Source organism: Podarcis vaucheri (assembly GCF_965113315.1).
Source record: "Podarcis vaucheri genome assembly, chromosome: 10".
Classification (NCBI taxonomy): Eukaryota; Metazoa; Chordata; class Lepidosauria; order Squamata; family Lacertidae; genus Podarcis; species Podarcis vaucheri.
In genome coordinates, this window is record NC_138748.1 from 61,774,623 (window position 1) to 61,791,354 (window position 16,732).

The window sequence follows — 16,732 nt, forward strand, 5'->3', positions numbered from 1 at the left end:
TCCCAGCTGGATTCCAGCATCAGGAATGAAACTTGTCAGCAAGGCAATGGAAGAATTTGTTGGAACTTACATTCTTGGCAGAGTTTTGAGTTCCAACAGATACTGGGTAATTGATGTCTCCCATGGTTACTATAGCTCCCCTTTTTTGAATGTTTGGAAAGCTGCTGTAGGAAGGCAGAGGGCCTTCTCAGTAGTGGCACCCGCCCTGTGGAACGCCCTCCCATCAGATGTCCAGGAAATAAACAACTATCTGACTTTTAGAAGACATTTGAAGGCAGCCCTGTTTAGGGAGGCTTTTAATGCTTGATGTTTTATTCTATTTTTAATATTTTGTTGGAAGCCGCTCAGAGTGGCTGGGGAAACCCAGCAAGATGGGCAGGGTATAAATAAGTTGTTGTTGTTATAAATAAGTTGTTGTTGTCGTTGTCATCGTCATCCAATTCTTCAGTCTAGCTTGGAGGTCTATAGCAGACATCCACAGTAAGGTCTCTGTCGTTTCCCTCTCCTAAATTTTTTACCCATATGCTCTCAATCTGCCTTCCATGCTCCAGGTCATGGATGTCTTCACATCCTTTGCATATAATACTACTATTGTGAAATTGCTTTGAGGTGCTTTTACAGGAAGTGATTCATAAATGGAAATAACAATAATAACTCTGGAGAGGCACAAGAGCCCTGCCCTCTCTTGCATCTGGCCACTCTTGCTGAAGCTGATGTGCATGAGCACAGAGGGATGGAGAACCTTGCATCAAATATTCTGCCTCCCTCTCCACTTTGTTCCTCCCTAAATCAACAGTCCTTAATAAGTCTTTAGTGTGTGCCTTTGTAAGGCGTTTGGAGTTCATTCATTTTGTTTTCATAGAACAATTGACCATTTAACTCATGTGTAGGCAAACTAAGGCCCGGGGGCCGGATCTGGCCCAATCGCCTTCTCAATCCGGCCCGCGGATGGTTCGGGAATCAGTGTGTTTTTACATGAGTAGAATGTGTCTTTTATTTAAAATGCATCTCTGGGGTATTTGTGGGGCATTGGAATTCGTTCATTCCCCCCCTCCAATATATAGTCCAGTCCCCCACAAGGTCTGAGGGACAGTGGACTGGCCCCCTGCTGAAAAAGTTTGCTGACCCCTGATTTAACTGGTAACATGGTGTCTCTCTCTCCCCCCCTTTTCTTCTTCAGTTTCAGAAGCAAATGAGGATATAAAAGACAGGAGTGGTGGAGTGGTTAAGAGACAGTGGTCAAGCTGGGAAGCTCAACAGGTAAGTCTTGGATTTTCTGCTTTCAGAAATGTACTTTAGATTAAAACTAGGCTTGGGCCTAGTGGGAAAACCCCAAATATTGGAGGACCTATCTCTTCAAGAAGAAAAACCCAGCCATTTTAAATTCCATGTGCCTTACTGAAAACTGCCCATTGCTTAACAGTGAAAATGAGAAGGTGGGGGTAGATGGTCAATGGAACAAGAATGAACCAGGCAAGTGGAAATTATAGATGTGAGATTAGGTTCCATTCTGCATGTTTTGAATGTAAGCTGTTACACAAGGAAGTCACAAAGGTTTGGGGCTTGATCTTGTGCAATCCTTTGTTGAGATCTTGTTGTCCGTGTTTGGTTGCGTGGCTCATGGGAACGTTTTTCTTTCCTTCCGTGGTACAGATTTCCTTTGAACTTCTTTTAAGCACACACAAAAAAGGATGTTTATTAAAGGCTGAAAATGTATGCTTTGACTTCATTGACTTTCAGTTCAAGACTTTAGCATGCTTTTGGATCAGTTGCTTCCTTCATGCATTGGCTGGATGTAAAAACAGCTATAGGAGGAACTCAGTTGGCTATAATTTGGAAGGGAAATGACCTCTATTGCACCTGTGCTACCTCATTCAGATTTCCACACATCAGTCTTGTTTTTAGTTGTCATGAGTATGTATACTACTTTTGCTTAGCTCATGGTTCCTGAAATATGGGACATAATCTACCAAGTCTGGTCTTCAGATGCACCAAGAGATGCCTGATTTGTCTCCTGAAGCTGAGGTTCCCAGGAAATATAGAGAAACAGGGTCCTCTCAGGCTGGCTGATGGCGCAGGTTCCCTGGCTTGGTCTTCGTCACTTCTGCCTTCTGTCCAGGGCACATGGGTCCTTCTTAAACAGCTGCAGGGGAGATGGGGTAGAGGGTACCCAAACATTTTCTCAGACCATGGATGGTTCCATCAGGAGTTGACAGTGTGCAGTTTTTAGGGGACTCTGGTCCATGAAAGCTTGTGCCACATTAAATTTGATAGTTTCTTGAGACTGAGGTGCCACAAGATTCTTTGTTCTCCTTGTTTTTATAGTGGAGGGAAGGAAGTAAGCTGTTTTGTGTGGCTGGTGGCACACAAGGTAGCAGGCAATCCATTCTAGCAGGCACCCTTTTCAAAATGTGTTGGACAATGGTGCAAATGCCCATGAAAGCCATTTCCCAATGATAATTGAAATCTTAGCCGTTTCAGAATGATTTGCCCATCAATTCTGTTTGTTTCACTGTCTGTGCCTGTGCGTGCAAATTGTGGAGAATGCTCTCAAACGTATATAATTTTCATATAATCCTGTACATCTGCAATTTAGCTTCTAATTTGTTTCTTTGTAGTATTAAGCAGAGACAGTGGTTTATTTTTTAATGACATAAAAAAAGGTTTTCTCTCCAGGGGTTTTGACCCGTGTGGCAGAAAGAGCTTGTGTTTCTTTTTCATCATCAAGACAAAGACTGAATTCTTTCTTTTTGTTAAAAAAAAGAAGTGATTAAAGAGAAGAATGTTTCCCCTGAGATAAGATACATTCTTTGTTTTTTCATCTTCCTTGTTTTCTTTCTCTCATCTGTATGTCATTTCTCTTTGTCCTCCCACCCCACCCCCAGTGTGGACGCCTCCATTTTAGGATGCTTACCACCGTGGTTATAAATATAGGAGTAACATATTGAGATCTGGATCAGGACACATAGAATTAGTCATATTATTCTGCTTACCATATAAAGACTCAGGAACTCAGAAAGAGAACAAAATCTAAGACAGGAATACAATGTTATGCCATCAGCATGGCTAGAGTTGGGATGGAGAAATTGTAGCCTTCCAGATGTTGTTGGCTACAACTCCCATCATTCCTGACCATTGACCATGCTGGTTCAGGCTTTGGGCCAACTGAAAATATTTTGCTGAATGAGATGAAGGACAATATAGTGTGTGTCCTCCCAGTTCATCCGTTTCTCATACAGAAGCCTTATGTTTGTATAAGAAAGGACTATCTGATGTAGCTCTTTGCTGGAGATGTGATATGGACAATGCTTCTTTGAAAGATATGCTTCTACTGTGTCCCACACTTGCTAAGTTTCGGGAGAAAGTGCTGGACTATAGAAACAAGACACTATGGGAAAACTTAAAGATTTTCAGAGGTGACTATGCTCTTGAACTATATACCCATTGTATGGAAATTGTCAACAGGATGGCAAAAATGGATTCTACACACCCTAATGGTGGCCAAGAGACTGATACTGATGAATGGGAAGAATAGAGATATGATTCTTCTTAATCAATGTCTTGACAAAATGCCAATATTGGCAACACATATGAATGGGCAGCTTATGGACACAGACTTTCTTTGGATAAATACAATGATATTTGGAATGAGTTTATTAGGTTATTGACTTAATAAGAATAAGAATAAGAATATACACATCTGAGGTCCAGCGCTGAGGGCCTTCTGGCAGTTCCCTCACTGCGAGAAGTGAAGTTACAGGGAACCAGGCAGAGGGCCTTCTCGATGGTGACACCCACCCTGTGGAACACCCTCCCATCATATGTCAAAGGAAGAAACAACTACCAGATTTTTAGAAGACATCTGAAGGCAGCCCTGTTTAGGGAAGCTTTTAATATCTGAAGGACTATTGTATTTTAATATTTTGTTGGAAGCCGCCCTGAGTGGCTGAGGAAGCACAGCCAGATGGGTGGAGTATAAATAATAAATAATAACATATTTATTATTATTATTATTATTATTATTATTATTATTATTATTAGTCCTTACTCACTTTTTCTCTTTCTCCCCCCCCTCTCTCTTTTTCTAATAAAATATTAATATACAGAAGGCAACTGGAGTGGCAGTTAGATCTTACTTCAGCCCTGGCAACAGTATTGTGTCCTCCACTACCACCAAGGGCTCCAGACTAGTTAGGCAAATCAGGCAATGTGGCATACACTGCTCTAGCTGAAGGATACAGCTGGGACTTGTGAGCAGCAGCATTTGCCACCTGATGCAGTTGCCTTGCTGTCTAATGGTAGGGTTGGCCTCCTGGAGCTGATGTGAGTTGCGAGTCCAGCAAGATCTGAAGGGCCACAAGTTCTTTGTCCTAAGCTGGAGTCATCAAGGTCATGGAGCAGATACTGCACCTCCCAAGTGTGTTGCACCCTTAACCATCCATGGACCAAACTAAGGCATCTTCGGAGGTGATACTTTAGTTATGAGGGCACCACCTGCCTTCCATAGTTGATATCAAGGGGGCAGATGGTACAGCTGTTGCACGTGTTCAGATGTGGATGCACAGACACACATGGGGCCTTGGCAATATAATAAAAAACCCTCCAACTATCCACCCATCTGTTGTTAACATCCCTCCAGCATTGGCATCCACCAACATTTCCTTGCTAGCAACATAAGATACAGTTTCAGCGGCTCGTGACTAGTTCTTGTGTTCAGACGGAGCCTTGTCTCAGAAGAGATTGCCCTATTGCTCATCCTTCTCTTGCCCGTCTCATGGGATCATGGCAACAGGCAAGGAAACATTTGCTTGCATTCTTTTTTTTTGTTCTGCATCATGCTTACTTGCTGTAGCATTCCGAATCTCTTGGACAACGTATTCGCATCAGTGAGCTATCTTTCATTTTATTTTTTTCACCGGCTTCAGCTCTAGAAATTTTTGCAGTGGAGCCATATCAATGCTTGTTGCATCAAAAGTAGAGGATTACCACTGCTGAACACTCTGTGTCAAGATGCTGTTGTGAGGATCAGAAGCAGCTGGTGCCTAGCGGATGATAGTTTTATCCACTTTAAGCCCTACCAAGGGTTTACCATATGGCTAGGCCTATGCTATAGCATACTTTGCATAATGGTTAATCCAACCTTTCCTTCTGCCCCTTGCCCCTTTTTGCAGCAAGAAATACATTGCTCCTTTATCTCTGAAGTAGACCAGCCTAAATTTCTCCTCCTTCCTTAACTCTTAAACCTCACATTCTGCTCCTCATAGGAAGGGATCCAGGGGTCATCCAGTCCAACCCCCTGCAATCCAGGAATCTCAGCTATAGCATCCATAACAGATGACCATCCAATCTCCGCTTAAAAAACCGCCCAAGGAAGGAGAGTCCACAACCTCCCAAAGGAGACTGTTCCACTGCCAAACAGCTCTTACTGTCAGAAAGTTTTTCTGTATGTTTGGTCAGAATCTCTTGAAGCCATTGGTTCGAGTCCTACCCTCCAGAGCAGGAGAAAACAGGCTTGCGCTCCTCTTCCTCCTTGATTTTTAAAAGGGAGGATGATCCCTCCACTTCAAGAAGGACACTGACAAACTGGAACGTGTCCAGAGGAGGGCAACCAAAATGGTCAAAGGCCTGGAAGTGATGCCTTATGAGGAACGGCTAAGGGAGCTGGGCATGTTTAGCCTGGAGAAGAGGAGGTTAAAGGGTGATATGATAGCCATGTTCAAATATATAAAAGGATGTCACATAGAGGAGGGAGAAAGGTTGTTTTCTGCTGCTCCAGAGAAGCGGACACGGAGCAATGGATGCAAACTACAAGAAAGAAGATTCCACCTAAACATTAGGAAGAACTTCCTGACAGTAAGAGCTGTTCGACGGTGGAATTTGCTGCCAAGGAGTGTGGTGGAGTCTCCGACTTTGGAGGTCTTTAAGCAGAGGCTTGACAACCATATGTCAGGAGTGCTCTGATGGTGTTTCCTGCTTGGCAGGGGGTTGGACTCGATGGCCCTTGTGGTCTCTTCCAACTCTGTTGTCAGGGCTGCTACCCAGTCCCAGCTCACATAGGACCACGTTAGCCAGCGTTCACGTTAAAAGAGTCTTTATTGGGTTACAGGTTCCATTTCCAAACTGCAATGTGCAGCCCCACGTCTTCTATGTCAGACCGGCGAAGACCCGTCTGAGTCTCCGCCTCTAGCACACCAGCTTAATACCCTAGCCTTGCTCCACCTCCTGCGCCTTTCCTTCCATCTCTGGGTCCTTCTGCCCCCCGTGGTCTCTTCTCTCCTACTCTCTTCTGACGCGGACCCCCCTGACCCTTCCGCCTCCTTGCGGCGGGCTTTGGGACCTGGCTCACTCTCCGGGCTGCTTACTGCGCCAGCCTCCGCTGCATTTGAACTTGGCGCGCGCGCCCAACTCTCTACCTTCCTCTTGATCGTTTCGTCGCTCCCGGAGGTGGGCGTGACTACTCCTGACTCATGCCCTCCCTCCTGCTGAAAGCCTCCGGAACCCGATGTCTGGTCCCCTTTCTCCCCGCTGCTCCCGGCTGGGCACGTGGGTCCCGATCTCCAACTGCTGCTCTCTGATCCCTCTCTGGACCCTTCTTCCTGGGGTGTCCCCCTGCTTTCCCCCCTTGCTCTGACCGCTGGCGCTCCCTTCTGGGAATCCTCGGACTCACTGGACAGGCTCGGTGATCTCGGGTCGTCATCCCCACTCATCCTTCCTTCGTATTCCTCCCCCTCGCTCTCTGTCTCCTCCCTTCTCTGCGTCTCTGCTCCTGAACCCCTGACATCTATGATTCTATGATTCTATGACTTCTCTTTAACATGAGAGCAGCCTTGCTAGATCAGTCCAATGATCCATCTGTCACGGCTAAAAATTGGCCGCTGTTTCTTTAATGCTAAAAGCACTAAGTCAGCATGAGTCAGCGGCCTACAATGATTCATGCAACCTTTCACCAAATTGCACCTGTATATATAGAGTGGTCAGTGTTAGTGTTGGGTGTGGGTTGGTTGGATGGTAGAAAGCTGGTTGCGTTTGGTGTGCATAAAAACTGTCGGTCGTGGTTGGAGAAGAAGATTTTTAAAGAATAACACGTTTTTAATAGTGAGTCCATAAGTGACTGTGGAGGCCAATTCTGGATCCCCACGCCCTTCCACAGTGGGGACATTGGTTTCCGAGCGGGAGTTGATCACAGTGTGGATTTGCCAAACGTGCCTTTCTCGTAGCACGTTTCTCCCTTGCGTCCTGAGTCTGAGTGTCTTCAAAGCCCATGACACCTTTGGTAAAGGCTGTTCTCCAACTGGAGTGCTCGCAGGCCAGTGTTTCCCAGTTTTCAGTGTTTATACTACATTTTTTTAGATTTGCCTTGAGGCAGTCTTTCACCCTCTTTTGTTGACCACCAGCATTACGCTTTCCATTTTTAAGTTCGGAATAGAGTAGTTGCTTTGGAAGACGATCATCAGGCATCCGAACAACATGACCAGTCCAACGAAGTTGATGTTGAAGAATCATTGCTTCAACACTGGTGATCTTTGCTTCTTCCAGTACACTGATATTAGTTTGCCTGTCTTCCCAAGTGATATGTAAAAATTTTCAGAGACACCATTGATGGAATCTTTCGAGGAGTTGGGGATGGCGTTTATAAGTGGTCCATGTTTCACAAGCATACAGTAAGGTTGGTAGTACAATAGCTTCCCTATACAGGGCTGCCATCAGAAGTCTTCTAAAGGCTGTATCTCCTTGGCTCAGGGGTCGCATAACTCCATAAATCTCCAACATTCCTCCAATAAAAATAGGGACAGCCTGAGGGAAAGCGGAAAGTCCAGGATCAAATCAGAAACTGGGATGGCTTCTATAAATCTGGGACTGTCCCCAGAAAATAGGGACACTTGGAGGATCTGTGACCTCTACCTCTGCTGAAGCCACATGGATGCTGGTGCCAGGAGGTCAGATAGCCACTGCTGGCCTGATGACTGCTACTGATGACACCCCCTCCAATGCTATGGACAGAAGCTGACCAGGCTAATTCCAACCATGGAGAAAGAGCATAACCATCATTGCTAGCAGCCACTGAGAACCTTGGCCTCCATGAATGTGTTCAGTCCTCTTTCAAAGCTATCCAAGTTGGTCCCATGGGAGCTTTGCATACAGAAGGTCACAGGTTCAATCCAGGTAGTGCTGGGAAAGATTCCTTATCTGCAATCCCGGAGAGCTGCTGCCAGTCAGTGTTGACATTATTGAGTTAGATGGACAATGATCTGACAGTATAAGGCAATTTCTTGTGCTGGAGTGAAATGAAGTAAATTAGAGGTGGTTTGGAAGAATATTCTCCATATATATAAAAACTTGGAATAACTTTTCCCTTAACTTGAATATTATAGTCTCATTGGTGATAATCTTACTTTCCATTCAAATAACTGGAGAGCCTATATATATATATAATATGTTATGCTGTTATTTCCTTTGAAGTTAAGGTCAGGCTGTTCCTGTCCTTTTTCCCCTGCCTCTGGCAAATCTTTGCCTGCTTAGAGGATGATCCTTCATATTTTTAATAACTTCTGATATATATATAAATAATGGCAACTCAAGAGATCAGCTTACTCTTTGGCCATGGGAAAAAAATCCTCCTCTATTTCTTATTCCACCCCCCCCCCACACGACTCTCAAATGTGGTTATTCACATTGTTAAAAGGACCAGTTCCCCCCGCCCCCCATCTGAAATCCAAAGAATGAAGTGTGAATCTTACAGTTTTGCTTTGTAAGTCATTGGGGGGTGGGGGAGATTGGAACAGAAATGTAATTTTTTAAAAAATAAATAAATAAATAAATAAATAAATAAATAAATACCAAGACTCCTTGGATTCTAGTGCTATGAGTGAAGGGGAGAGAATAACTTTTTTCTATCCACTTTCTCCCCTCCGTCTATCATGATTCCACTTCCCTTACTCACCATTCGTTCTCTAAAATCAATCCTTGACAAGGCCAGGTGGGGTCAGGAGAAACACCTTTCAAATTTTGCTTTGCGGTTCTCCAGCCAAGTACTGTATTGTGTAGAAAATTGTATATACTGGGTTTGTTGGCAGCTGTCTGTCTCGGAGACAATGGAGGAGTGTACCTTTGGGGGCAAAGTCAAACTGTTGGAAGGTTACAGCGCCTGCTGTGGCTGTAGAGGTTGATAAGGGAGAGACATGTTTTGTTGCAGCTGGGGCAGAGGAAGGTGTCCAGTTGTGCTGCCTCAGATGCCCCATGGTGTTACTTCTCTCTGCGCTCCTCCCAGCGGCCATTCCTCCTCTGCTCACTGCTATGGCTACACAACTTCACTGTCTGTCTCCAGGCATTGCGGTCATCTGAAAGGGATTCCTTTTCTAAATTTTTTTTATTAGATTTTCCACAATAATAACAAAAACCACAAAGCAGAATGATACACAAAAACAGAACAAAAGAAAAATACATCAATGAACGGAAAAAGGGGGGGGAGGAACAATAAACAGATAAACAATAACAACAAACTTAATTCTTTACAAATCCAACCTTTTAAACATCTTGGTTGACTTCCTCTAGTCCCTCCCTTCTGAGTTTCCTTGTAGTTGAAGGTAACAGCTTTCCAATATCATTATTAAACTAAAACAATTTCCAATTATAGTCCATCTTATTCACATTTCTTAATATTCTAAATCCCATTTAGTTAATTATAACTTAGTTTAATCCTAGGCCTATTTGTTTCTTTCAAGTAATTTCTAATTTTTTATATTACAATATTTGTTCAAATAGTCCTTAAATTTCCTCCAGTCCTCCTGAAACGCCTCTTCTTTCTGGTCGCGGATTCTTCCAGTCGGGTCAGCTAGCTCCGAAATGTCCATCATCTTCATCTGCCAATCTTCCATCAAGGGATTCCTTGATGTTGCTGGCCTTCATGCCACTTTTGCAGACACCTTTTTAACGCAGAGTTGGTCTGCCAAAGGGCCTAGTGCCTGAAGCCAGCTCCCCATAGAGCGCGTCATTGGGGATCCTGCCACCTTCTATTCTGTCAAGACATCCAAGCCAGCATAAACAGTGCTGAGACAGGAGTGTGTACACACTGGGAATGTGCGCTTGGGAGAGCACAACTTTGTTGAGACTCTGTCCTGCCACGTGATGCCCAAAATCTTCCCGATGCAATGCCTTATTTTAGGGGGAATTGCTTTAGGGAAAGAAATTTGCACAACAACACTGGTGAGCTTTCACAAAGACTTGCTTCTTTTTCATTGCAAACTGATGTGGAAAACTGAATTCAGGATTGGGAAAAGGAGAAGTTGAGAGAAATTGAAATTGCCAGATTCCTATTTCCCTACACAGAGTCACCCTCAGCACCACAAAGTCTGCCCACGGTAAGAGTTGGACCACGGGTAGGCAAACTAATGCCCGGAGGCCGGATCCAGCCCAGTCACCTTCTCAATCCAGCCCACGGACGGTCTGGGAATCAGTGTGTTTTTACATGAGTAGAATGTGTCCTTTTATTTAAAATGCATCTCTGGGTTATTTGTGGGGCATAGGAATTTGTTCATTTTTCTTCAAAATATAGTCCGGCCCCCCACAAGGTCTGAGGGACAGTGGACCGGCCCCCTGTTGAAAAAGTTTGCTGACCCCTGAGCTGGACCATGTAGTCTCCCTCCATTCTATGTTCTCCTTCTTGGTCTGTGGTTCCATTTCTTTTTGGACCGCAGGGAAGCCAGAGAGAGAGAGAGAGAGAGAGAGAGAGAGAGAGAGATTGTCTTCATACTAACAAGAAAGAGCTGGCAGCATAATTCCCGAGGCTTTGCACAAACTGAAGAGATTTCAGTATTCTTTCTTTTCCTTCCTTTCTTTTTTCTTTTTGTAAAGAACACATCTATTGTGAACACAATTATAAGCTTTCCTGCTTAAATCTGACCCATCAGAAAGACGTGCTGCCACCAGTATCATTAGCAAGTAAAGTGTTGATAACACTAGTCAAACGCACAGCAGACTCCTGGCTCTTTCAGCGTCTGGACTAGCTCCCAATATTAGGAACAGGGCCCCGGCTGCCGTCACTTCTCCTGTGCTAACATACGCCCTGCCATTAGCAGTCTGAAGGCAATTTTAATAAAATACATAGGCCTGCCGAGTTGGCCTCGGAAGATAAATAAGCAATGCGGAAAAGAAGCCTTTGTTTAAAAGTAATTATTTAAACTATGTATTACAGGTAATTTCCCTCCACCAGTAAAGCAAAATGCTATCAGAATTTCAATAATGTTTTTTGTGTGTGCGTGTTGCTTATCTAGATAACACGATATTGTCATTTCGAGGAGCTTAAAATGGCTGTTTTATTTCCATTTCTGTCAAATGGGAGGCTAAATAGGGCCTGAACACACATTTAAACATCATTTGTTTGTTAAATTCTGGGGAGGACGGTTCTGTTTTCCTGATCCTTTTTATGGTAATGCAATGATGGTTGTTTCATAAGCCTTTGAGTTGATTTATGAGGCCAGGGGAGAAGTGTTGGCCAAAAGAGCAGCTCCCCCCCCCTTCACATCGTGAAGGCATAACACCTTCAGGTTTAATAAAAATATCATTAAAGAATTTTATCTTGTAGTAAAGTCCAGTCATGGGGGTACTTTAAAGAGTCGGTTTATATACTGGGAAGCCACAGAAACAATCATTTCTCTTGATTGCGTTCCTCTCCTCTAAAGAAACAAATATTTCTTCCCAAAGTCAGGTGAAGACGTGGCTTTATTTTCCCCATTCTATCCATATGCCCTGCAGGGGCTGACAAACTTTTGCAGCTGAAGGCCCCATTTCCTTCCAGGCTTCTTTTTTGGGGAGGGCACATGCCTGGGCTTTGAACTTCTGGGGAAGCCTTTCTCTCAGTCCTGCCACCTTCTCAAGGACTTTTGGTGAAGACATGGGAGAGGGCCTTCTTGGTGGCTGCTCCCAAATTGTGGAACTCCCTCTTATGGGGGGGGGGAGTGTTGGGCTATGACCTGGGAGACCAGGATTCAAATTCTTGGGCCAGTCACTGTCTCTCAGCCTAAACTACCTCACAGGGTTGTTGTGAGGACACAATGGGCAGGGGAGCATCATGTACATCTGTCAAGCTTTGTGGAATCGGCTTCCTCCCCCTGTGGCAGTAGAAAAGGAGATCAAACGAAAGGAACATCTTACCAGTTAGAATCTTTAATAATCACAGCGAGAGAACAAAGAACCCGTCTCCTAGAAAAGGCGGTGCTCCCAATTAAGGTTCACACCCCCACCGTCCCTATTAATCTATGTCACTCCTACGTCTTGTAATCTGAGCCTGTACCCTCTGCGCTTTCTGTTCCGAGACTTTCTGAGCTCTTCGTGACTTTGGGGAGGGTGGTGGAGGAATGCTTTCCAGAGACTGTGAATCTGTTAACCCTCTCTCTTCCAGCGTTTCTTCTCCTAGCTCTTCCCCACCCAGTATTTCCCAGCTTCTGCCTTCTGAACTATGCCCCTCTGCAAACCACTGTTCCAAATCTATACTGTCTTTCTGCTCCTGGAAAGATTCAGGATCAATGGGAGGGGGTGGCTCTTACCATTCCTCTTCAGTCCTGCCCTCCTCAGCATGGTCCCTGACAACATCACTTTGAGCTCTTTGGAGGGAAAGGTGGCATATCAAGGTAAAAAATAACTAAATAAAGCCAGTGGCAGAGACTACCCCTTTGTCAGCCTATTCCATTGACACATCCACCGGTGGAACCCTAGTAGCTGCCATATATTGGATGGGACCATGTCTCCATGGTACAGCATCTACTGTGCATGCAGAAAGACCACAGGTTCAAACCCCAGCATCTCTAGGTAGGGCTGGGAGAGGGATTTGGTCTGCCCGTTAAAGCCCTTAACAGCCTTGGTCCAGTATAACTGAAAGACTGTCTCCACCCCTATTGTTCTGCCCGGACACTGAGGTCCAGCTCCGAGGGCCTTCTGGCGATCCCCTCACTAGGAGAAGTGAGGTTACAGGGAACCAGGCAGGGAGCCTTCTCGGTAGTGGCGCCCTCCCATCAGATTCAAGGAAATAAACAACTATCTGACTTTTAGAAGACATCTGAAGGCAGCCCTGTTTAGGGAAGTTTTTAATGCTTGATATTTTATTGTGATTTTAATACTCTGTTGGGAGCCAACCAGAGTTGCTGGGGAAACTCAGCTGGATGGGCGGGGAATGAATGAACGAACGAATGAATGAACGAATGAATGAATGAATGAATGAATGAATGAATGAATGAATTGCCTTAAACACTGGAGAACCAAAGACAGTGTAGACAATACTAAGCGAGATGGGCCAGTGGTCTGACTCAGTATAAGAGTTAGGACACTCTCTCCATTCCCAGTTTTAAATGGCTACACATTTCTCATAAGTGGCTGTGGAGTGTTCCAAGAAACCAAGCATCTGATGTAGGTGTCTGTCCACCACCCCGAAAGTGTTCATATAAACCCTCCTGAATCAGTAAAAAAGGGCCAAGCGCTCATGGCTTCCCACCCCAGTGGCATCCCCGAGAGCCACCCCACAATCCCCCCCAGTAAGCAAAATAGTTGCCATTTTGTTCCTATGGGACGTGGTTGGGAACAGCCACAAGTTCACCATCAGCTGGGGATGCCTTGTACCACATCTGACCATCGGTCCAGCCCATTAGTTTGTTGACACCAGCAGCAGTGAGCTTATGGTCCTCCAAATTTTGCTAGACTACAACCCCTATCGCCCTTGGCCATGCTGGATTGGGCTGGGGGGGACTGGAGTCCAGCAACACCTGGAGGTCCCAGGTTCCCAACCAACGGCATACAGTGGCAGCAGCTTCGAGACTCTTTTCCATCTGTGCCTGCAGATGCTAGAAATTGAACTAGGAAGAAGAAGAGGAGTTTGGATTTGATATTGCGCTTTATCACTACCCAAAGGAGTCTCAAAGTGGCTAACATTCTCCTTTCCCTTCCTCCCCCACAACAAACACTCTGTGAGGTGAGTGGGGCTGAGAGACTTCATAGAAGTTTGACTAGCCCAAGGTCACCCAGCAGCTGCATGTGGAGGAGTGGAGACGCGAACCCGGTTCCCCAGATTATGAGACTACCGCTCTTAACCACTACACCACACTGGCTCTAGGAATGTTTTGCACACTAAGCCACTGAGCTATGATTCTTCCCCTCCCATGACTTTTTTGATATTAATCACAGATGGGAACATAGGAAGTTGCAGGGGTACCAACTTGAATAAAATATGTGGGACAGGTAAGCCCTGGTCCACAAAACTGAACACATGATACAGCATGCATACACCATTTGAAAGGCCATATCCATCAACTGGGGAGGAGGCACCATTAAATTTTTTACTGGGGGCTGAAGAGACCTCAACCCCTAGGGGTTGGCTTCTATGGGAAGCTTCACTATACCAAATCAAACCTTTGGTCCATTTAGTTCAGGCATAGGCAAACTCAGCCCTCCAGATGTTTTGAGACTACAATTCCCATCATCCCTGACCACTGGTCCTGTTAGCTAGGGATGATGGGAGTTGTAGTCCCAAAACATCTGGAGGGTTGAGTTTGCCTATGCCTGATCTAGTTCAGCTCTTCAAGTCCCAGGTTTCAGACAGGAAGTTCCCCAGACTTACCTGGAGATGCTGGGGATTGAACTCAGAACTTGCAGACCAAGCGTGTGTTCTACAAACTGAGGGCGTCTTGCTAGTAAATAATGATGCACTCACCGGTTCAATTGTTGTTTGTGTACTGATGGAAGAGGACTTTGCCTGGAGCCCTCGACATGCAACTTATTTTACATAATTTTTATTGTTCTTGTAACAAGGCCAATGAATACAAATTTGACATCTCCCCCCCCTTTTTTTACGACAACGATGCTGAACACTCAATTACATATCGCATATATACCCTGCTTAGAACCTCTTTGCGACTAATAGCCTAGCTGGCCCTGTGGGAGATATTGCCAATACACATTGTATTAAATTTAATATAATCCTGCAGCATACATTACAGTTTACACTGTTACTTAAATTTAATTTGTATTAGGATGATTCATGGTTTGCAATGACCGCGGCAGAAGAATACCAATGGCGAGTTTAGTACAGTTTAGCACCGGGCGATACTTCGGGAATAGATAAATACAAAAAGCATAGCTTTCCTGACAAATGCCTTTGGCGTAATCACGGACAAGTAGGAATGTGACCCGTAACAGACAATGTGAAAAGGCTTGTGTTTTAACATCCTTTTCTAAGGTCACAGTTTTCTGTCTCTACTCCAGTCCATATTAGCTACAAGCATATGTTTTGATGGTGGAGAAAGCTCCTGGCATTTTGGATTGTTATTATTATTTTTTTGGTGTGTGTGTGTGTGTGGAGGAACTGTTCTTATTTGCAACTCTGAATATGTTTAGCCGCATGGGGCCGTCGCTCAGCAATTGTGTCTGTAAGTGGCCAATTTCTTCCCGACCCCCAACCCTCCCCCCCCCCCAGCCCTGATCAAGGGCAGATGAAAGGTCATGATTAAAACAGTGATTTGCCTTCAGTTTAACGTAACAGTTAGTCACTGTTTTATGCCAAGATGTCAAAACTCTATATTTTTGTGTGTGCGTGCATGAAAAGAAAAGGAAATTATAAGTTCTTGAAAAATGTTGGCAATTTTCCCAATGGCAGTGTTGAAATTTATTTTAATTATTGTACTTGTCTCGGTTCTTAGCGGGGGGAAAAGGAGGGGGGAATAATTTGGTACAGTATTATGTAGCTAAGGATTAAACAATTAATGGTGAGACCCCCGTATCCTATTAATACATTTGGATTAATTATTTCAACCGTTTGCTTTAAAAGTCAGTGGCTGGGGGTTGCATCCATTTTATTTTGTAGTGAAAACAAAAGCAATGGCTTTCCCCGATAGGGATGAGCCATAGATGCTAGGAATGAGTTTGTAGGGGCCCATGAGTCCCACATCATAAGAACATGAGAAGAACCTGCTAGATCAGCCCCATGGCCCATCTAGCCTATAATCCTCTTCTCAAGGTGGCAAACCAGATGCCTGGGGGAAGTGGGCAAGCGGGTGCCAAGTATAAACGTGCTCTCCCATCCTGTGACTTCCAGCAACTGGTATTCAGAAGTGCTACTCACTCTTACTATGGAAGCCAGTGTAGAAGAAGAAGAAGAAGAGTTTGGATTTGATATCCCGCCTTTCACTCCCTTTAAGGAGTCTCAAAGCGGCTAACATTCTCCTTTCCCTTCCTCCCCCACAACAAACACTCTGTGTTGTGAGTGGGGCTGAGAGACTTCAAAGAAGTGTGACTGGCCCAAGGTCACCCAGCAGCTGCAGGTGGAGGAGCGGAGACGCAAACCCGGTTCCCCAGATTACGTGACTACCGCTCTTAACCACTACACCACACTGGCCTTCATGGCTAGTAGTGTAGAGAATTAAAAATAAAAATAATTATAAATTTATTATTTATACCCCGCCCATCTGGCTGGGCTTCTCCAGCCACTCTGGGTGGCTTCCAACCAAATATTAAAATACAGTAATCCATTAACATTAAAAGCTTCCCTAAACAGGGCTGCCTTCAGATGTCCTCTAAAAATCTGGTAGTTGTTGTTCTCTTTGACATCTGGTGGGAGGGCGTTCCACAGGGCGGGCGCCACTACCGAGAAGGCCCTCTGCCTGGTTCCCTGTAACTTGGCTTCTCGCAGCAAGGGAACCGCCAGAAGGCCCTCGGCGCTGGACCTCAGTGTCTGGGTAGAACAGACCCTGTT

The 16,732-nt window shown here is 44.9% G+C and overlaps 1 protein-coding gene across 3 annotated transcripts in view; it reads left to right on the top strand.

Moving 5' to 3' along the window:
- Nucleotides 1-16,732, top strand: part of SOX5 (SRY-box transcription factor 5) — a 783,822-nt gene that overhangs the window by 191,220 nt on the left and 575,870 nt on the right. For 2 of the 3 annotated variants that reach the window (XM_082238845.1, XM_082238847.1), the window contains one exon: nt 1,181-1,260. The gene's annotated coding sequence lies outside the window, so the exon portion shown is untranslated. The remainder of the gene's footprint in view (nt 1-1,180; nt 1,261-16,732) is intronic. The other variant, XM_082238846.1, reaches the window with a different exon arrangement.